Below are 24037 nucleotides of genomic sequence, written 5' to 3' on the forward strand. Positions count from 1 at the left end.
TGTTGCCATCGTTGAGGAAGTCCATTGATAGTAAGGGTTTGGACGTGGTCTGAACAAGGTTCAAGTTTGTCTTATGCTGTTTACCAGGTTTGGACCTTTCAGTGTCCCTCCTATGCTCTTTGCCAGGGAAGCCACATGTAGGTACCATGTCAAGTACCTACGCAGTACCATACCAAGGTAGGCAGGTAGAGCCTCCCTGTGGCGATGGGCAATGAGGAGCAGTACTAAGTGCAGAGAATTTTAGAACAATAATAAAACCATCAAAACTGGGTCTACAGCATTAATACCACATAGCAGGTGATCTGGAAAGTCATGGAGAAAATGTTCCTCCTTTCAGACCAACTGTAAGTCACAGTAACTGGCCGGGGGACATCATGATGTAGGGAGAGGAACCAAAGAATGTTCTAACTGGCTGAGCCCAGATTCCGAGAGCTTTCTAATTGAACCTTGATGGGATAGGGGCATAGTTCATGCTTCTCAGATGCTTGACAATACAGTGTAACCTTGGGCAATTATGTGCCCTAAGTCTCTGTTCTAGCTAAGCATTTTTATAGGCACGTAAACCTATTTGACCCAGATACCACTGCGATTATTATTTGCGTATATGCTAGGATCCCAACAGAGAACAAATAGCAAGCTCAAGATTAAACCGTTAGAAAGGCTTATTTACAAAAACGCTATTTATAAAAGCATAGGGACCTGGGCTCTCTCATCATCCCTGGGTCTGCCCTGTGTTGTCTAAACCTGGTCTCATAAGTTGATCACAGCTGGTTTGGACAAATTCATAGTCAACCCAAGGCAATGCCTTCAAGAGAAGCTTGGGGGGGGGGTGAAATGGCATAAATTTTCCTTCTTTTGCCATCCCAGAAGAGGGCAGGTGCTGCCCATTGGCCAGCCTGAAAAGAAGCAGAGACCTTAATAGTCTACTTGAGGAGAAGTCATTATTCGTTAAAAAATAAATAAAAATGAATACAAAGGAAGGAGAGTCAATTTAGAGGGTCAAGGAGAAGCGAGCTATTCTAACTATATCCTGCAGACTGGGACACTGGACACTTAAAGAGGTTTGGTCCTTGTCCCATTTAGAGCCTTCATGACCCTTGTAACTTCTCAGATGCCAAGCAGAAGTGTGTGTGTGTGTGTGTGTGTGTGTGTGTGTGTGTGTGTGTGTGTGTGTGTATTACATACTTCATGAATACTCTTTTCTCCACTTCATTTTGGCTTTTACTGCCAAAGAGAAACTACTGATAAAAAGCAGACTCTGGATCTTCATCAGTCAATGAGCGAAGCCTCCCCCTGCAGGGGAAGCAGGCTGTGTCCCACCATCTATAGAACTTCACAGAAACCTGGGGACCACAATATAAATGTAAATGCATGCTTCTCTTCCTCCCTGCCTTTCTCAGCTAACTTGAAGTGCTGGCTGTACCACAAAAATAAATCAAAATGTGAGCATCTGTGAAGAGTTTCCATTCAAGGTGCAATTGATTTGTCACACAATGCATGCAGTAACCAGAGCCACACAGACTAAGTAAACGGAGTGACTGACAATATGCATGGATTCCGGCAAGCAGTGCCTACAGATCCCCCCTCTCTAAGAAAATCAAAGTTTGCAACTGCCTTCTTCCTAATCCAATTCAGGCTTGCCTCGCTCTTGTCAGGAGGGTGGGTGGCAGGTATTATTTATCATTCCGGTGTCAGTGGTAGGCTCAGAAGGGTGACATGATTTAGCTATTGTCAAGCCAGTTTTCATAACAGCTAACTCTGTTTGACACATTCCTTTCAGCAAGCCAAATATGCTGTCGGTCCATACCTTGAATGTGTCAAAATAATTTGCAAGCAACACCCACATTCCGGTCCTATTTGATACTGTTGGGTTAGTCACTTGGGAGAGTTACTAGGGAGGTTACGCAGAGAGAAAGAGAGCTAGAAAAGTGGTGTTCCAGACACTTTGTCTTACATAAGGGAAGCTGGATTTCCAGTAATGCTGTGAGCAGTGTGTGTGTGGTCAGGGTACTGCTGCAACGTTCTGGCTCATGGGAACTCCTATATGGACCATAGGTGTGCCATGAAGGGGATCAAATTCTATTGTATTATACATGAGAAGTTTGAGTCTAGAGAGATGTCATGAAGTGCCTGGAGGTAGGGCTATGATGCTCTCTTAAAATTGTGCATAATTTTTTGCACAAGAAAACCTGAATTTCTATTTGCACCAGGGCCTGCCAATAACCAAGCTCATCCTGCCTGGAGGCCTATACCTTACTAGCACCACTTGCATATATTAGGTGCCAGGTTAGGCACAGGAATTTCAGACCGCGAAGCCAGCAGGGCAAGACTCTGGGAGGGGCTCAGTCCAAGGCAGTGCAGCTGAGAACAGGCCCAGGAGGGCTGAGGGAGAAGCGCTGAAACACTAGAAAGAAGTCTCAGCTGGTCTGTGAGTGTGATGGGGACAGAAGCAGAGGCATGGAAGAGGAGGGGGACTAGGGAGACGCTGAAAATTGGACACCACATGAGGTATGGGAGCTTGGACACCACGTGAGGTATGGGAGCTTGGATTTAATGTTCCCTCCATGGGGTGCAGGGAAGTGGCAAGAGCTGCTGTACATCTTAAGGAGATCACTTGGATGATTACTATGTAGAGAGCAGATTGAGAAAGCAAGAGACACAATAGGGAAGTGCCGTGTTAACCTACTGTACTCATCCCAGCTTTCTACATGATAAGTGGGACAGACAGACGGATGCTATGAAGGCCAGAGAGCCTATAAGTAAGTGTGTGAATTATAGGAACATCTGCATACATACATATATATGTATGCATAATGTAAGGCAAGTCATATATGTGTGAATTCACACATACACATGTAATTCAATATCTCAAAAAATATATACATAACAAATACATCCTATGTCAGGTTTAACCCAGCCTACTGATTTGTGGTGTGTGTTGACTGTGTTTTTATGAAACCTAAGGTCAAAATTGCTTTGCCTTCCCTGCTTGAAGAGTCTCGTGGGTTCTAGGATGAGATGGTAAACAAAGCCCCACTGACTAGTGTCTGTTTGTGAAGCAGTACTGGAGGTAGCGCCCAGGGACTCCGGTGTGTGATTAGGTGAGTGCGCTGTGGCTGAGTCAGACTTCCATCACTAACTTTTTCTTTCTCTGTTACTAAGAGTTAGGATACAAAGCAGTGGCTTTTATCATAAGGAGTGTGTGTGTATGTGTGTGTATGTATGTATGTGTGTGTGTGTATCTGTGTATATGTATGTGTGAGTTTATGTGTGTGTGTGTTCTGTGTATGTGTATGTGTGTGTTTATGTGTGTGTGTGTGTGTGTGTGTGTGTGTGTGTGTGTGTGTGTGCAGATGAAGGCTGGGGAGCAACACCCAGTGTCTTCCTTTATTATTCTCTTCCTTGGTTTTGAGTCAGGGTCTCTCCCTGAGTCTGAAGCTAGCCCGTGGCTACCGGTGTGTGCTGCCATGCCCAGCTTTCTGTGTGAGTGCCACAGATAGGAACTCCTGGTCTTCAGGCAGGATCAACCAGCACTCAACTTGCCACTACCCAGTTATCTTAAATCCACTTTCAGACTCTAATAGGACACAATGAGAAGAGAATAAAGTGAGAAGCGGGGCCTATGGATATTCTAACTCTTTACCCAGTGACTGCAATAACACAGTTGCTATTTCTCAGCTTGAATATTTTAAAAGAAATTAAAATATTATTCATTTTAAAGTACTTATTTTTCAGTTTTAAACAATTATTTTTTCACATACCTACAATGTGCCATCCACTCTTCCAAGCATAAGGAAACTGGTCATCAAACAATCTGAGGGAAGAATCTGCTTTCCTGATGTGTACAATCAGGAGCTTACAGGACTGTGTGGTGTCAAAGAGGAAAAGTTTTGCTTCTAACAATGATGGACACTCAGATAAGCCCTTCTGCATTTTTGTTTGCTTGCTTTGTTTTGTTGTGTTTTGTTTTGTTTGTTTTGATGCTGGCTCTGTCTACATAGCCTTGGCTGTCCTAAGACTCTCTATGTCATTACATAATCCAAGTTGGCCTTGAATTCACAGAGATCCGTCTGCTTAGGCCTCTGATCCCAGAGATTAATGCTATGTGCCATAGAGCCTGGCCATCATCCCTATTTTCTTTTGTCTACTTATTTAAATATTACCTATCAATAGCAAATCCTTCGCTATCTTAAATTTTCTGAATTACCCATTCAGAAAACATAGTAATACAAGGCAGTTTGTGTGTGTGTGTGTGTGTGTGTGTGTGTGTGTGTGTATGTTTGTGTGTGTATATATATTCACCCATGAAATCCCAATCATTATCAACTCCCTCCTTGTTCCTAGAACCTGTGTCACAGGTAATGAGCTACAGTGACAAGACAGAGATATGAGTGTTCCAGCTGAAGAGTCCATGCTCCAAACTGAGGCTAACATGAAGGGTTAGTAAAACATTGTCCACTAGCAAACTCCAGTATTTGCCTATCTTTGTAAATAAAGTTTTATTGGACTCAGCCATGCCCTTTCATTTCCACACCAAATCCTGCTTTCACTCAACAGCAGAGTGGGCTAGTGGTATCAGAAACTTTACAACCTGAAGATTAAAGTATTTACTCCCTTGCTCTTTCCCCCTTCCTTCCTTCCTTCCTTCCTTCCTTCCTTCCTTCCTTCCTTCCTTCCTTCCTCCCTTCCTNTCAATCCTGCCTTTGTGATGATGCAGGTACCCTCAATCCTGCCTTTGTGATGATGCAGGTACCTTCAATCCTGCCTTTGTGATGATGCAGGTACCTTCAACTCTGGTTGACATCATCTGGTATCTCAGGCAAGCATCAGAGCCACTTCTAGTCCCTCCAGTTACATACAGTCCTTTGCAGTCTCTTCAAGTAGACAACTCAATTATCACGTAGTATCTACTTTTTTTTTTTTTTTATACATTCCTCCTGTACTCTCATGACCTCTTCTGTTGCTTCTGCTTCATAAATTAAAGCTTTTTAGTGCCATTCTTGTGGGGATTCAAGAGGGAGCAGAAATAAGTACAGCTGATCAGGCCTCAACCTTGAGCCCAGAGCTATCTGCTTCCTCGACTCCAACCACACTGTGGTCCTTACAGTTTCCTCAGCTTCTCAGGAGCAGACCTTGCTTGACCCACTGGCCAGTTCTTAAGCTCGGTTTCACCTGCATTCTCAAAAGGATCTGAGATGGCTGTCTGTCTGTCTGTCTGTCTGTCTGTCTGTCTGTCTCTGGATTAATGGACGGCCATTTTCAAGCACACTGTCTGGTCTGCCTCATACTGACCTCAGTCTCTTCCTCCTCCTCCTCCTCCTCCTCCTCCTCCTCCTCTTCCTTCCTTCCTTCCTTCCTTCCTTCCTTCCTTCCTGTCATTAAAATTGAACCTAAGACCTCCCACAACACTAGGTAAGCACTGGGAGTAGTCCCAGTCCTCCCTGGTTTTCTATAAAATCTTCTGCTGACCCACACCCACCAAAACACCAAGCTTTACTGAATCTACTATGTGATGAGCACTGTTCCCAGTGTAAGGGAGCTGGTACCATACAACACTCAGGAAGAATCTGCTCTCACGGTGTCTGTAGTGATAAAGTCACAGCACTCTGTGTAGATTTGGGTCCAGGAGGAAATTCTCTGATTCTAACAACGTTAGGCACTCAGATGAGCCCTGCTGCCTTAGCTTTGGGGTTTTGGTTTTGTTTTGTTTTGGTATGTTTTTTACAATCCTATCGAGAGCAAATCTTTAGCCATCTTAAAATTTCTTTAGACAGGGAACTGATAAAATTCTAGAGGCTTCTGTCATTGGCAAAAATCAAAGAATGTGGCTCTGATCCAGCAGGGTAGTTTTTATGTTTAAAATACACCTGCCTATTAGGAATGTACAACTGGCTTGTTCTTGAAAAGTGTGCCAATAAAAGGATAATTAATAGAAACAAAGATTGCTATAATTGATAAATGTTTATAATCATCGAGTCTGAGCCTGTGACTAAAAAGGAAATGGGGCTACTGATGTAGGAATTAAAGTGTTTCTGGATGCAAACTCTACCTGCGATATTTATTTTTCTCCCACACTGTCAGCTGTTGCTGTTAAGAGTTTGTGATTGTCAGCATTACTATGGCAACCTATTTGTGAGGGGCTGCAAAAAAGATGTACCTCAGGCAGCCTTGGAGCTGCTGTTTGCCAGCTGCTCTCATCCTTCAGATTAAAAGAGGGAAGTTCAAATTCTTGGTGTAGCCAGTGTAACCAACAACCCACAGCAAACAACTTGATTCCCCCCCCCCCGTCTGTCTTTCAAAGCAGATTATCAGATAATTAAAAAAAAAATCATCGAATTCTTAATAGGATATGAATCCTGATAAGACTTCACATTTGTAATCAAAACATAGTGAAAGATCCATCAATAGAGAACAGTTTGCTGATCATATTATCATAATTGTTGATTGAGTGGTAGATGACATTAACAGGCTAAACACAGATTTTCTTCTCCTTTTAAAAATTCACTCTTAATTTTAACTTGTGTCCTTACCTCATGAATTTTGAAGCTACTAATTTGGAATTTGTGATTCAAATTCAATCAGAATGTATTGAGTGCCTACCAGGTGCCTTCACATGGAACTTTCATTTCGTTCTGGTAGCAGCGACACAACCATTCTAAGAAGGAGATATTATCACATCTATTTTGCAGATGAGTAAACAGAAACTCATTGAGGTTCAGTAAGTTTCCCAAGGTCACCCAATAAGGAAAATGCTGAGCAGAGTCAAATGCTAGGATGTTTTCAAACCCAAACGGATGTCTACCATGGCTTAGTAGTATTTCCATAGTCACCTATCATAAAAAGCAAAGGCAGGCATTCAAATATGAGGCAATTATTTTCAAATATTTTTCCTCTTAAAACATAATTCAAATCCCTAGAGATTTGATCCTCACAAATAGCTGGTTTGCCTAGGTAGCCCAGAGATACTTCTTTTAAAAAAATATTTGGTTGACCGTTGTAATTATGTGATGATCTTGGGAAAAACTGCATTGAATGTTCTGTTTGTCCCGCATTCAATCAGTGTCCCTCCTACTATCTGCTCAGCAGCCGATTCTGAACCTACAAAGCTTCCTTGTCCTCGGGGTTCTCAAAGGTTTCCCTCATCGGTACCTGTGGGAGAGTAATTGGTGGACCCAGGCTTACTCCCTGCAAGGCAGCAGCAGATACAGTCCTCAGACAGATGCCAACTCGGAGAAGTCTTCCTCCCAGAGCTGTGGTTCTCACCACAGTGCAGCCAACTTCCTCCCCTCACTGGCAGGCCCTAAGGTGTGTAGCTCTCCCCTGCTGCAAACCCTGAGAGAGTCATGGTCCTTTACTAGCTTCCATATTCTTAAAATGATACAATAATTGAAGTAGATTTCAAGTAAGGCTAGAGGATATGAGATACTTGTTATAGTCAACAGAGATTGTTTAATTAGGTCTCACAATTATAGGTGTGTGTGTCCTGCAGAAACACACCACTAGCTCCCTTAAGGTACTAGAGAAATCAGGTTAATCCATATTGATTGGTTGTAAATTCAGGGTTTTCTTGCACCTCTGTCAAGGTCTCTCCTTTCTCTTCAATATTTCTTATCCTTCATTTCTCCACCACTTAGAATAAAGTGTTCATATGCTGACATTCGATGTACAATTTTTGCTTATCCTTTTATCATTTCTTCAAAATATAACCATACTTTATAATAGAAGCTGCATTGTGGAGATATCACATTGTTTAATTCAATGGTTTTTGTTAAAAAGTGAAGTCAATGATGAAAGTCAGTTGTTGTATTAAAGGTCTTTGTGTTACCGAGTATTCTATTTTACTTCTGTGCTCTGATTTTACACACCAAGAATAAAACAGACTTTATTCCAAAATATTTATTGTATTTTCCCTTAATTTCCTGAGAACTAAGATTGTGGCTTGGACCATTTTGCAGATAGTCTGTTAGTTTTGCTACCAATGTTATTTTCAATTCCCTCATCATCTTGATCATCAGCATCCAGTAAGGCCTCTGTGTCATGACCAAGTCCTGTGTGTCCCACTATATGATGCCAGGGAGCCAAGGTATTCAGGCACCTCCCTTTCATCAGGGTTATTCCCAACAACAGGCTCTGGACAGAATTGCTGAGGTGCCGTCAGCATCTTACAGGACACTTGCAGTGGATCCCATTACATCCCAGTATGATGTCTAGAAGGCTAAGCAGTCACTGTGCCTCTTCAGAGTGTACCAGGGGAAAGAGCCAACCCTGGAACAGAAACATGCCCAGACAGGCACCGGTGAGAGGAAAACCAGGCCTCAGTCTGCACCCTATGCTGTCAAAGTGGAACCTTGGATTGCTGACTGAGGCGCTCTTCTCTTTCTTTCTTTCTTTCTTTCTTTCTTTCTTTCTTTCTTTCTTTCTTTCTTTCTTTCTTTCGTCTTCCTCTTCCTTCTCCTCTTCCTCTCCTTTTAAAATTTTAAGTTGACATACTTTAGCTGTACATATTTATGGAGAACAACATGGCATTATGATTTCGTAACACAATGTGAAAAGCCAAATCAAGTCAGCCAACCCATCTATTACCTTAACCATTTGATACTGTGACATTTCAGATCCATTCTTCTCTGTGCATAACAAAACTCAAAAAAGAAAAAGATAGAGAGGGTGGGAGGAAGGAAGACAGACAGGCCAGAGATGCAATGAAGCCTCCTATCTAACTGCGGTCTAGTATCCTGTGAAAATCATCTCATTGCTTCTACTCAAAGCCTGTACTAATGACCTCTCCACTCTGTTTCTGGACCCAGTCATTTTGGGATCTACATATACAGGAGTAGCCTTTCTGCTTGGCTCATGTCACTTACCACATTTCCAATTCCATTCATGCTGTAGCAGATGAGAGGAATGTTTCTCCTAAGCCTTCATGCTTTCTTGTTAGTCACTTGTCTGTTGGTGGACACATAACTTGATTCGCTAACATAGCTACTACATTTTAATTCCTTATCATTTTTCATTTGTATATAATAGATCTTTGCTTGGAAATTAACATTAACCTGCCTCTAATAGAAAGAGCAAATACACTAATAAAAACACACAAATAAAATACATTAATAAAAATACTAATGCACTGATAAAAACATACTAAAACAAATTATACATTTGCACTTGATTCTGCATTTTAAATGTTTGATGACCTATTTTGCATTTGTGTGTGTGTGTGTGTGTGTGTGTGTGTACTGCTTCATAGTGCCAGGGAAGTGTTAGTGAACCCCCCAAAACAAACAGGAACCCATCAAATGCAAATCACAACAGGATCTTTATTTGAGCTAGCTAGCTCAGGCCCCTCAGCCCACCACTGACTGGCAGGATGGTTTTGGTGGGAGGAGCTGCCAACATATGTTGGGGTAAGGCTTTATAGAAAGCAACAAGTGGGAAATAAGCACTTCTAGTCTGGCAAGAATCTAATTGGAGAGTTGCTATGGCCATTAGCATAATTGGCTGGTGCAGGAAGTCAAACCAAAAACGTAACTCCTATTTCCCTTTGTATTGGTTGTCCTCAGGCAAGGGGTGGGGCTGCTGGGAATTAACCTGGAAATGCTAATTGTTGGGGAGATTAACCTGGTCTGTTGGAGTTAGCCTAGAGACTGGAGCTAGGCTTGGGTTTCTGGAGGGTAACTTGGAAACTAACACTAGGTAGTGGCCTGCTAGTTTATCTGAGCTTACGTTTTCTAAAATGAAGTCTGAACTTAAAAAGATTTGATCTCTCAGCTTATCTCTAAACATAAATATGATAATATTAATATAATCATTTTGGATTTTCAGTCTTCCTTTTAAAGGTGGTTAGGCACAATGCTTACAATTTGAACAATTTAAATTTGTATTTATTCACGTACGTAATTTCTATACCTCCTAAATATGCCATTTACTCATCAAAATCACTGGCTTTTAGCTTAAAAAACTCCAGAAAGCATCTCTTAAGTTTCAAGTTTGGTAGCCATATGTTCTCTCCACTGACTTCCACAGGGTGTCCTTGTCGGCTATAGTGGTCTTAGTTGACGGATATCCTAGTTAGCTTTGGTTGCCAGCCTGACAAGTCACCTGAAAAAGAGATTGCCCAGATCACACTAGCCTGTGGGAGTGTCTACATGGGTTGCTGCGATTAGTAGTTCATGGATGAAGGAAGGCCCTGCACACTATGGGCAGTACCATTCCCTGGGCAGAAGGTCTGGGCTAGAAGAAATGGAGCTAATCATGAGCCTGAGCACGCCAGCAAACAGAATTCCTCCGTGGCACCTGCTTCCAGTTCTCCCATGAGTTCCTGCCCAGCATTCCTCACTGAAGGACTGACCTGGAAGAAGAAACCAAATAAAGCCTTTCCCCCTCTAAGTGGCTTTGGTCAGAATGTTCTATCACAGAAGCAGAAATCAAACTGGATTAGCAGGTTTGCTATTTCAGTGTGGAAATACTATGTCAGTGTTTCCCAGCTGGTGAAGCTCCCGCGTCTACTGCCAGAGAACGTGGACAGCCCTACTGCTTCCTTTTCCCTCTGCCTTAACCTTCCGGAGTTTGATTATACGAAAACTGCAGGTCGATTTAGCTGGGTTGAATCTGATTGGTGGACTTAGAACTTCCTGGACTGCAGCAACTCTCCTCTAGCTCTGGGTTGGGGTGCTTTCTGTTAACGTTTTAAACAGGTTTCTCTCCTTTGGCACTGACTAAGTGACGCTGCAGTGAACACTCGTCCCCAGGCCCTTCTTCAGCCTATTGGTTATAAATCCTTGTGGTAAACACTAACAGGTGATATTGCTACATCATATGCTGCTTCTTTCATCTTGGGGGTGGAAGAACTTTCCACACTGTTTTACAAGCAGATAAATTAATTTACAGTCCTTTCTACAGTGTGTGAAGGGTTTTCCTCTACTTACCAAAACACATCATCTCTAGTGTTTCTATTAGTGACTATTCTAAAAGATGTATCTTAATTCTATTCTATTTCTTACTGTCAATCATTTAGTTCATGGATCTAATGGCCAGTCATCTCTCTTCTTTTTAGAAACATCATCTATTTGGGTCCTTTCTTAAATGGACCATTTTACTTTTGTTTGGTTGCTGGAGTTTTTCATATACGTTGGATGTTGATTCCTTAGTAGATTCAGGGTTACAAACATCTCCAGAGTCTGTCTCCTCATTCAATTGTTCTTTTGCTACATAGAAGATAATTTGACATAATCCCACTTGCTCAATCCCTCATTGTCACTCATGACTTCAGAATCTTACATAAAACCTATTACTCAGGACAGTCTCCTATGGATGTCCCCTGTCTTCTGTAACGCTGTTCGCATGATTTCATGTCACCTCCAGTCTTGGTGAGCCTCAGTGTACCCTTGACTAAAGGTGCCCTCCTCAGTTGGACAGGGTCACTGAAGCAGCTTGAAGAGGCCTGGAGGTTAAATGGATCTGAATAGTGAAGAAATTGCCCTGCTCAGCAGAAATGCAAAGTTGTTCGTTGCCTGCCTCCCTGAACATAGGGTGGGGATGGCCTTTGGTGTTGTAAGGAGCACTGATTAACTCTCAGGTACCACTGAAATGAAATCTGCTTGTTGGGAAAAACAAATCACTTTGAGGTCTTCTCCTTTCCTTTGTGTGATCCCAGCCTCTGGTCTGAGAGGCCTAGAACTGGCTGTCTAGGGCTCCAAGCACTGAATGGTGACCAGGTGCCTCTGGTGGCAAATGCATTGTACTTCCCCCAAATCTGTGCCCTGGCTCTCCATGCTTCTTCACCTCTTTGCCTTGTATCATGTCTCCCAGTGGCCTAGGAAAGCAATTTCATCCTAAGTCCTTAATTTCTCATAAGGTAAGAATAAGACAGCATTCCTAAGGAGCTTCTCAGAGGGATGGGAAAGCTGGGACCTCCTCCCTGGTTCTCTTTCACTGACCTGCAAACCAAGAGCCCTGCAGAGCCCTTTCAGTGTGCTGCCTTGGGTAGGGGAAAGGAGGCACGGAGGAGGATACAGTGAAGGTGATGCTCTGCCTACTACTCTGTAGCATGGATGTCCACTAGGGTACATGGGGTGCCAGGGAACTCGGGCCTGTGGTGTTTTGATTGTCTCCATGGTGGTTTTTTTTTTTTTTTTTTTTGGTTTGTTTGCTTGTTTTGTTTTGTTTGTCTGTGGATACGTGTCAATCAATACTTCTTCCTGACAAAGTGAAGCTATCTTCTTTCACCATCTTGATGGTGTCATTTGGCTGTTCCTCGTCCCTAATGTGGGCCTTCACACTGTAGAATTATCTTTCATCACTGCCTTCATTGTGTCCCATATATTGTAAGATGTGGTGTTTTCACTTCGATGTATCTCTTACTGCTCTTGAGATGCTGTTGTCTACTGGGTTATTTAGAATTGTATTGTTCAGTTTTCAGGCACTGGGTGCTATTTCTACTTTCAGCCTGATACTAGTTTCTGTTCTGAGTCCATTGTGCTCAGAGAACACTCTCCATATGATTTCAATTTCTATACTTTTGAGGTTGATTTTACAGGTCATGATGTAGGTTACTGTACCATGGACAAAAAAAAATTTTTTTGCATGTTCTTTTGTTGATGGGTACAGTCTGCTATAAATATCTATTTGATTCTGTGGGTTGATCATGTTGTTGAGTTCTATTTGCAGGTTTTATGTCAAGGAGCTCTTCTGTTGATTACTGTGGGAGGAGTGTTGAAGTTCTCAACTACCATTGTGGATTTGTCTATTTCACTGTGCAGCTCTATTGATCAGTCTCTCAGTTGCTGCCTGGAAAAAAACAGGACCCTTGGGCTCTCTATTCAGCATTTGCTTAGAGGGGGCAGGCAACAATTTTCTTCTATGATGTTTGTCTACAATAGAGTAGGTGCTTTCAATGGCATTCTTCTTTAACAAGTTGCCCTTTTTCCAGTATTTTGGTTAAAGGGTATAGTAGTCCCTTTTTAGAGGTTTTATCTGCACCTCTTGACAGAAATAAGTAGCTAGTTCTCCAGTGTCTGATTCAGCCATGGGGATGGTGATCACAGGATACTGTTCGCCAATATATGGGTCCCAAACCCTACCCAGTCTGCCTCCGCAGCTCCATCACCACCATCATCATTTTCTTCCATCTTCTTAGTCCTCTTACATTTGTTTTATGTATAATAGATGGGGTTTTCAATTATATATTTAGCAAACAAAACAAAACAAAGTCAAATATATCTATCCCATAATCTTGAAAGTATCTGGTATTGTTAAGGTTAGGTGTGTGTGTGAGGGAGGGGAGATTTATTTTATATGTATGAATGTTTTCCTGCATTGTATATATGTGTACTATATGTGTGAATAGTACCTATGGTGTGGAGGGTCAGAAAGTGGAGACAGATCCCCTGGAACTGGAGTTACACATGGTTGCGAACTGTCACATGGGTACGAGAAATCAAACCCTAGTTCTCTTAATGGTTTACAGCAACTGCTCTAAACCATTAAGCCATCTTTTCAGCCCTATATCTGGTTATTTAAAGAGGAAATTTAATATAAGAAATTAGTGTCAAGGTTGAATGAATTTGAAAGCCAAATGATATATTGAAGCAACTCAAAGATTTACAAACATAGGCAGCGCATATTACCCTAGGGCAAAAGTTGGACAGAGAGCAGTTGGGTGTCGATAGCAAAGCCAAGGCTCTGGAAGTCTAATGTCTAATCTCTAATGAGAAATTATACAGAAGAGTGTTGGGTCTCTATCATAAAGAACTTAACCAACAAAGGAGATCCAGCCTGTGTTGAACCTTTACCCCCAAAGCCAAGTAGGAAAAAAATAAAATTAAAGTAAACTGACTTCTATCTTCTAAAGTGCTCCTTTTGTCTACCTCTAATCTCCTCCTCTAGTACCTTCCAATGGCCAAACCCAAACAAAGGTGCCAAGGAAATTTTGCTTGCAGAATCAGCATCCAGGTTACTGAACAGAGTTGGGGAAGTAGATCATAGTTCTGTGGGGAAAGAAGCAGGTGACTGGTGCGTGGTGGTAAACTTACAGTTGTTTCCAATTGGAGTCAAAAGCTGTTAACATAAGTAAAGACTGGTGGGAAGAACACAATAAATGTACTAGAGGCAACAGTAACGTGTGACAGTCAGTGCTCCCCATGCTTAGAATAGATAGAATACCACCCTTCCATACCCTGAAACATGCAAGTGATTTTCTTAAAACATATGTACTTTCAATGTATAATTACTCAGATTGGAAAAAAAATCTGTACTCAGAAGCACAGCATCTTGAGACTCTGCTGGTCTAATGACAGCAGAGACAGCAACCCTGCTCTTCTTAGGTGTACATCAATCTGCTATCTTGTTCATGGGGCTGGATTCTTCTTTGCAAGATGTGTTCATTCATTAATGAAAGTATTGACAAGCTAAGCAGTTTCCATGGACTTGGGCAATCAGAATAGAAGTTTGTGTTTCCACTTTCAGAGAGATCCATGAATTCAAACAGAGCATTGTAGGGGGTTGGAGTGTGGGCCAACAGGAGATTGCTCGCCTACCATGCATGGAGGCCTTGGGTTCTAGTCTCAACACTGAAAGGCTGTTTGAACAGAAAAAAAGAGTCAATACTACTTACACGTAGATGTTCAAGGAAGTCTCATGAACAGAGGAATCCACAGAGGAGATCAAGAGGCTTTGAATGCACACTACCACTGCCTCAGGAGAGTTAGCTTGTGGTCACTCCTGCTAACTCTGCAATGCACTGGAAAGGGACCAGAACAGTTCCCACAGGCAGGTCCTGTGAAATCAGCAATGCACAACAGTGGAAAACAACAAGCATTTTAAAGACACCTTTCCAAGTGTCACTTTCAATAAATAATCACTACCGTGATGAAACTTCTTAGGTTTCTTTTACTATATTTTTGGAAACATATAACTCTGAGAGCAATGAATCAATATTTCTATAAAAATACCTTATAACTCAGGTTGGTTAATATATATCGTTCAATAGGTTAGAATACTATTTCTATGTTGTATGGAGGAGTTTGTGTTTCAGAAAAATATGCTATGTCTGTTCTTCCTTATATGTGTGTATGTTCAGTGTATGCATGTGCACATATATATATAGAGAGAGAGGCCAAAGGGTCAATGTCAGGGTGTCTTCTTCCATCATTCCTATCTTCTCTTTTGAGATGAACTCTTCTCTGAATCTAGAACTCCCCACCTGGCCAGCTGGCTAGGTAAGCTCTAGGTGCTCGCTATCTCTTTCTCCTCACCGAGCTAGCATTACAGATGTGCATGGTCACACTCAGTTTTCATGCCTGCACAGCAAGCATTTGACCCACTTAGCTCTCTTCCCAGCCCCTAATTTTTACTCTTCAATTGAATAGTTCCTTTTGTTGGTAGGATTACCACAGCAAACTCTCGCTATTTAGAAGCCCATTACAATAAAGTCTCCTATGATTGTCAATCAAAACAGAGTTTGAAGAAGAACTCAATAATGAGTTGAGGGGGCAGGCAAACACAGTGTCTGCAGTTGATTAATAATGCACACGGATGGCCAACACAGTACGGGAACAAGATGGGGGTGACAAAAGTCAATTAAAACCTTGAAACAGTTTCTGAAATGTGGAATATTAATTACAGAAAGTAACCACAAAATGCTGGCATCACTAGGTACACATTTAAAATCTTGTTTGTAGTTCAAGAAGCCATTTTCAAGAGAGCACTTGAGAGACTGAAAAGATGCATCTAGAAAAGAAAGCAATTAAAATGATTCAGAGCTAGAAGATGTTAGGTCAACTTGGCCTGCATAGTGCAAGAGGACACAGTAGCCAGCAGGGCTCTCCAAGAGACTTCTGTGAAGCTCTGGTGGTTTTGTTGTCTGGAAAATTCCACTCAGGAAACAGGAGCACGAGAAAGACAGTTACAAGTGTGTAGCATTGCATACTGTTATGAACTGCCTCTTTCAAGTCTAAGTGAGTGCAGAGCCAGTTCTGAGCTGGTTAAGCAAATCCTATTTGTCTACAATAGGATTAGAGATGCCTCAGACTGGGAAGCTTGGCTGTGTTTCTGAGACAGGATATTTGCCCTGCAAAAATAAAAATAACATTTTTTGGGAGACTTCTTGCATACCAAGCACTGCAGCACGATTTTTACAGAATGAACAGCACATGGAAGCAGGGGTACTTGCTCATTTTGAGCGCTACAGTTTCACTTATGTCTGGTACATGGTAGACTGGTTGGGACTCAGTGAGGTTTCGCCTGTCAGAGAACATCTATAATGGGTGGATTTTTTGTGTTTCCAGATTACTTTTTTGGGGGGTGGGGTGGGGGGTTATTCGAGAAAGGGTTTCTCTGCGTATCCCTGGCTGTCCTGGAACTTACGTTGCAGAAAAACATAAAATTGTCATTTTACCACTTCTTGGCACCCATAGCATTGTACAAGCCCTGGTCTTGGAGACGAGCTAGTTGTAGTACCCCACTTCCAATAAATACAGAAATATGAATACAATGTCACTTCTAAGACTTATGTCTCTATCTTGCCCTCTTTTCTTTCTCACTTGCCCATGATGATAGAAGCTGCCATTTTTTGAGCTGACTTATGTCTCTATCTTGCCCTCTTTTCTTTCTCACTTGCCCATGATGATAGAAGCTGCCATTTTTTGAGCTGACTCTGTAAAGAAGAAGCCCATATGGCCAGGACTCAGGGCAAAAGTCAGACCTCAGGACAGTGGCCCATGAGCAACTACATCTGTCTGAAAATGACGTGGGTGAGCTGAGAAGCAATTCTGGACCCTGGATGAGTTCTGAGGGCATCTCAACCTTAGCTGTGCTAACTTGCAAGATACCCTGAGCCAGAGTTGCACCCAACCCACCCTAAATTCCTAGCACACCCCAACTAGGAGATTGTTTGTTGTGTTAAGCTTTTTAATTTATAAGGCTTCTGAACTGAAGATAGCTAATGTGTTCATCTAGAGAAGACTGGCAGTTTTTTCTAACTGTATTAACATTATTTGCTTTCTGATATTTATGCAATGTATTCTCAAAAACTGAGCCTGCACTGGCAATGTGACAAAAGTTGATTCTCCCATGACCAATGGATGAGGATGTTATAACTAAAATCTTACCTTCCCATTCTAACACACTGCTTCAGCATGTTGACAAAGAGAGCCCTGAATAGTTCCAAGAAAACCAGAATTGAGTCCAAGAGGGAAAAATAATTTGAAATCCATTAGACTTATATAACACAGCATTGTGTGTATCACAGTGATACTGGTTGCTAAAATTAATGTCTAAGTACCTTCCTACCAAGCTTAAATAGGCTTTAGTTGTCTAGATCCACTTATGGCAATAATCATACCATTTGATTTTGTATTTGTTTTATATGACAAGAAATCACTATACAAAGAAGTTCTATGGCTTCACACCAGCTCAGCATTCCATCCTAAACACAGTTAACACCATACTGTCTGTCCCTCGAAGTCCAACAGTGCCTACATATTATAGTTCAGTTTCACATTACCAATATATACTCTCTCAATTCTCTAAGTCTAGTATTATATTAGAAACAAAAATATTCATTATTTAAAATATAATGGTTACTGTGAGTTTCCATCTGTGTATAATAAGTCTTATTCTAGGCAATTAATGTGGACCACTTATCATGTAATTTTATATCAGATCTTTAATTTATTTTTTCTCTACTATGCATTTAGCATTGAATACCACGTGGCATATAGCACACAATCAAACGCATATGTTTAAGACAGGAATGGTGGGGGCATACCACTAATTCTGCTACTCCAAAGGCAGAAGCAAAAGGATTGGTATAAAAGTTCAAGGCCAGCAGGGGCTACATTGTGAAATCCTATCTCAAAACAAAAAGAGAAGCATTTGCCTAATGAATTGATATATGAACCCTGCCCTCACTGATCCAATCAACCAATCATCAGCATCATCCTAGGCCCTGTGGACCGATGGGAAAAAGAAGTACTTGACTAGGAGAAAGGACAGCAGCAATTACTTTGTGGATTATTGGGGATTTCTTTTAAAATATGCTGATCCTTGGGCTCCAACTCAGTGCTTAGTTTAACATAGCTTTACCTGGATTTAAGAATCATGGCATAGATCAGAGAAAGCCAACTTTTCCCTATAAACAGGCGTATAATCAGGCATGTCCAGCCTGTAGCCATGGGTCACACACATCCCAGGATGGCTAAGAATCAGCCCAGGACATTTATACCTTAAGTAATGTCTGGGGTTTGGAGCTCATTTAACTTTGTTGCAGCTACTCATCCTGTATTGTCTGCAAAAACTGCTGTCATCAGTGTGTAAGTGAGTGGATGCAACTACATCCCAATAAAACTTTATTTATGGGCGTTGAAATCTTACTTCACTAACTTTACATCCTTTTACTACCTATGGTATAATCTTTTTATCTTTTCACTTAATAATCACTCTTGACTCTTGGGCCAGAAAACAGACAACTGTCCAATCTGGCCTTGTAGGCCGTTCTTTACCATACTTTGGCATCACTGAAAAACCGCAGAGTCCGAAATCTTCTTGATCTAAGTTTATATTCTAGCTCTTCTGTGTACTGGCTGGTTAAATGAGTGTGGTATTTACCCCATGGAAGCCTTTTTCTTGTTCTTCCTCCCTGGGGACCTAAGGAAACTTAGTAACAACAACTTCACCCTGGAAGAAGTATGAATCTTGAAGAGCAAAGAGAAATAGACAGGGACAGGCTAAAAAGCCTGTGTGTTTTTAAAACAACTGTGCTATTTGAACATCACAGTAAACATGTTTTCTTCTTACATGCCAATCAGGGAACTAATTTGGACATGGGATTTAATTAAATGCGGTTGGCTGTGTCGCTAATATACTCCTCTCTCTTCATCATATTGCATTACACAGCAGTCACTTCTTCCTGGCAGTTGTTATTATAATGTGATGAGACCTCGCCATAACATGTCACAGGGTGCACCAGGCAGCATCTTTTATTTTTATATGACTGGATTTTAATGGGATTTTACGATTCAGCTCTAAGACATCTAGCCTGCCAAGTCATTCAGCAAAAGCTAAGGAAATTGTCTTAACTAGCACACTGCAAGGAAATGGTTTAATTTAATACATCATAAAAATAATAAAAAGAGGAAAATAAAATGGATAGGCAAAGGGGGAAATTGTTTTGGAAAAAAAGTCTGGCTTTTTCCTAAATTAAGATTTTAGGAAATAAAGTTTATCCTTTCTTTCTGACAGAGTTTATAGCTACTGTAGTCATGTTTCTGCCACCACCCAAAAGAAGACAGATTCTCTGTTTAATCACATTTACTTTATGTGGTATGCAACAAGTAGTCAGTAAGCCAGCCTCATTTCAGCAACCTGCCAGTAATGGAGCATCGTAAAGAAACAATGCTTTAACCAAAAGACTGAATACCTAAATGACACAATTAACCTCCTTAAAGTAGAAGCGAGATAGCAGTGATAGGGGCAGAGAAAGAGAAGAGTTGAAGATGGAAAAATGTGAGGCATGTAAGAAAGGAACACAAGTGGCCACAGAATGTGTTATAATATTCACAAGTCCCAAACCAGTCCACATCTTAAGCCATTACACAGTTATCTAACCTGAGTGACTGATATGATGCATGGTGGTACAGACATGCTGAGCAGGGCAGCAGAGGAGCTGGATCTGGGCTCAGAACAAGATGTCTAGGTTGTGACTACACACACACACACACACACACACACACACACAAATGATAAATACTTATAATCATGCTTACTACCAGTATAGTATAAAAGATCAATATACAAAAGTCAATCGTAGTTCTAATCACTAGCCATTAAGAATGCAAAATCAAGATTATTAAGAAACAATCCTATTTATAACATAAAAAAATGAAATTACACTTGAGTGTAAATTTAACAAAAGTGAACATGTGAACCCTAGCAAGTAGAAAACATTTTTAAAAGAAATTTAATATTTAAATAAATGGAAAACTACTTTCAACTCTTAGAACTTTTAATAGTAGTGACTAAAGCTTCCAAATTGAGCTACAGATTCAGCACAATTCTTAGGGGAGTCCCAGCTGTTTTGTTTCCCCATAAGTTGGAAAGCAGATGCTAAAATTCATCTGTAAATACAAGGGACACAAAATAACCTTGACAAAAGTGAGGAATAAAGAATAAGTCCCAATTTAAAAATGAAATACAAAAAGGCATGTGATGATGAGTATAAGGACATATCAATGTGATAAAATCAGAAATGCAGAGGTAAGGGTGACCGATGGCTCAGGGATTAAGAAGCACATACTGATCTTGCAGAAGACTCAGGTTCAGTTGCCAGCATACTCATTAGGTAGCTCTAGCCATCTCTAATTCCAGTTCCCAAGGTTCCTAAGCCCTCTTCTGGCCTTTGCAAGCACTGTGTGTGTGTGTGTGTGTGTGTGTGTGTGTGTGTGTGTGTGCCCACGCGTGCGCATAAACTAATGCAAGCAATCACACATACACATAAATAAATCCTTTTTCAATTTTACATTTTTGGTATATTAATTTTCATAGAGATTTGAAAGATAATTTGATGGAGAACAGCCACCTTTCTATTAAATACTAATAGGATGGTCACATATGTCTGTCACGTATTTTCTTCCCTATAATAAAATGTCTGATGGAAACAACTGATTAAAGGGACAGAATTTATTACTTCGCATGTTCCTAGGGGTGTCGATCAATTGAAGTGGGATGGAGCATGTTAGAGCCATTCACATCGTAGCAGCAAGGAAACAGAATGGATACCTGGGCCACTGGGATTTCTTTTTACCTGTTTGATTCCAGTAGACTTCCTGTCTATGGGATGATGTTGCAAGCACCTTTAGGTCTGGTCTTGCCCCCTAGTTAATCCTCTCTGGAAACACTCAGAAGTGGGCTTCATTACTCTCTTAGGAGTCTCTCATCACCATAGAGTTGATAATCAACATATGGAAGGATCAAGCAGGATTCCTGACATCCAGGGGCCTCAGCTCAAAATGAATCATAGACCCAACTGTATGAGGTGAAACTACAGGATTCTTAGAAAAGAACACAGAGTAAGACGTCACAACCTTAAGGGGGAAAGCATCCCTAGACAACCATAAATGTGTAAATGAAAAATCAACAAGCAACAACAAATGGGCAAATGAACATTACCAAAAATGAAGCCTTTCTCACTTACCAAGAACATAGAAAGATAACCTACAGAATAAAATCATTTCTTTCCCACCAATGAAAGCAGAATTTCATTTTAAAGAAGGCTGGAGAGACCTCAGCAGTTAAGAGTCCTGGGTGTTCGGAGTTTCCTGGACAGGGTTCCTTCAGGCCTTCATCCTCAGCCAGGAGGTGAAGCTGATTCGCAGACCTCTGGCACCTTCCCCCCCAAAGGAGTGTTGGCCTCCAGGGAAGGCTCTGACCCTGGGACTCGGGTGAGATCACCATCTTCTAGTCTGTGTCTCTCAGAGAACAGTAGAAGCAGGAGAGTGTGCAGGCAGCAGAAGCAACAGAGCTTTTGGACAAGGTCCCTCAGACAGGAGGCATGGCTGATCCTGACTTCTGTGCACCTTCCCTGCCAGAGGAGAGTTGCCTGCAGCAAGTGCTCTGACTCCTGGGACTCAGGAGAGAGTTGGACTCCTAGGATTGCTGACAGAAGCTAACAGAATCACAGGAGGGACAAGATCCAGCCAGAGACAGCTAGAACATCTAACATCAGAGACTACCAGATGGTGAAAGGCAATCTTACTAATAGAAATCAAGACTACCTTGCAAACTTTATATTCCCCATACAGGGGAACACCAGGGCCAAGAAGTGGGAGTGGGTAGGCAGGGGAGCAGGGTTGGGGGAGGGTATAGGGAATATTCAGGATAGCATTTGAAATGTAAATGAAGAAAATATCTAATAAAATAATTTTAAAAAAGAAATCAAGACCACTCAGCATCATCAGAACCCAGTACTCCCACCACAGCAAGTCCTGGATACCCCAACACACTGGAAAAGCAAGATTCAGATTTAAAAGCATATCACATGATGCTGGTAGAAGATTTCAAGAAGGACATTAATAAATCACTTAAATAAATACAGAATAACACTACTAAACAGGTAGAAGTCCTTAAAGAGAAAACACAAAAATCCTTTAAAGAATTATAGGAAAACATTGCTAAACAGATAGAAGTCCTTAAAGAGGAAACACAAAAATCCCTTAAAGAATTACAGGAAAAACACAACCAAACAAGTGAAGGAATTAAACAAAACCATCCAGAATCTATACATGGAAGTAGAAACAATAAAGAAAACCCAAAGGGAGACAACTCTGGAGATAGAAATCCTAGGAAAAAAATCAGAAACCGTAGATGTGAGCATCACCAACAGAATACAAGAGATGGAAGAGGGAATCTCAGGTGCAGAAGATTCCATAGAAAACATTGACACAACAATCAAAGAAAATGCAAAATGCAAAAAGATCCTAACTCAAAACATCCAGGAAATCTAGGACACAGTGATAAGACCAAACCTAAGAATAATAGTTATAGCTGAGAATGAAGATTTTCAACTTAAAAGACCAGTAAACATCTTGAACAAAATTATAGAAGAAAACTTCCTTAACCTAAAGAAAAAGATGCCCATAAACATAGAAGAAGTCTACAGAACTCCAAATAGACTGAACCAGAAAAGAAATTCCTCCTGACACATAGTAATCACAACAACAAATGCACTACATAAAGATAGACTATTAAAAGCAGTAAGGGAAAAGGTCAAGTAACATATAAAGACAGACCTATCAGAATTATACCAGACTTCTCTCAAGAGACTATGAAAGCCAAACAATCCTGGGCAGTTGTCATACAGGCCATAAGAGAACACAAATGCCAGCCCAGGCTACTTTACACAGCAAAACTCTCAATTACCACAGATGGAGAAACTAAGGTATTCCATGACAAAAGCAAATTCACACAACATCTGTCCACAAATCCAGCCCTTCAAAGGATACTAAAGGGAAAACACCAATACAAGGACCAAAATTATGCCATAGAAAAAGGAAGACAGTATTCTTTCAACAAACCAAAAAGAAGATAGCCACAAGAACAAAATTCTAACTCTAACAAAAAAAATAACAGGAGGCAACAATGCCTTTTCCTTAATATTTCTTAATATCAATGCACTCAATTCCCCAATAAAAAGACATAGACTAACAGACTGGCTACACAAACAAGACCCAACATTTTGCTGCATACAGGAAACCCACCTCAGGGGCAAAGACAGATACTACCTCGGAATAAAAGGCTGGAAAACAATTTTCCAAGCAAATGGTCCCAAGAAACAAGCTGGAGTAGCCATTCTAATATCGAATAAAATTGACTTCCAACCCAAAGTTAGCAAAAAAGACAAGGAATTATACTTCATACCCATCAACGGTAAAATTTACCAAGATGAACTCTCAATTCTGAACATCTATGCTCCAAATGCAAGGGCATGCACATTCATTAAAAAAACATATTACATCACACCACTCTCATCAATGGACAGATCCTGGAAACAGAAACTAAACAGAGACACAATGAAAACAACAGAAGTTATGAAACAAATGAATTAAACAGATATCTATAGAACATTTCATCCTAAAACCTTCTTCTCAGCACCTCATGGTACCTTCTCCAAAACTGACCATATAAATGGTCACAAAACAGGCCTCAACAATTGAAATTATCTCATGCATCCTATCAGATCACCACGGACTAAGGCTGATCCTCAATAACCACATAAATAATAGAAAGCCACCATTCATATGGAAGCTTAACAACACTCTACTCAGTGATACCTTGGTCAAGGAAGACAGAAAGAAAGAAAGAAAGAAAGAAAGAAAGAAAGAAAGAAAGAAAGAAAGAAAGAAAGAAAGAAAGAAAGAAAGAAAGAAAGAAAGAAAGATTGAAATTAAAGATGTTTAGAGTATAATGAAAATGAAGCCACAACATGCCCAAACTTATGGGACACAATGAAAGCAGTCCTAAGAGGAAAACTCATAGCTCTGAGTGCCTC

This window comes from Mus pahari, chromosome 8 (assembly GCF_900095145.1).
Source record: "Mus pahari chromosome 8, PAHARI_EIJ_v1.1, whole genome shotgun sequence".
Lineage (NCBI taxonomy): Eukaryota > Metazoa > Chordata > Mammalia > Rodentia > Muridae > Mus > Mus pahari.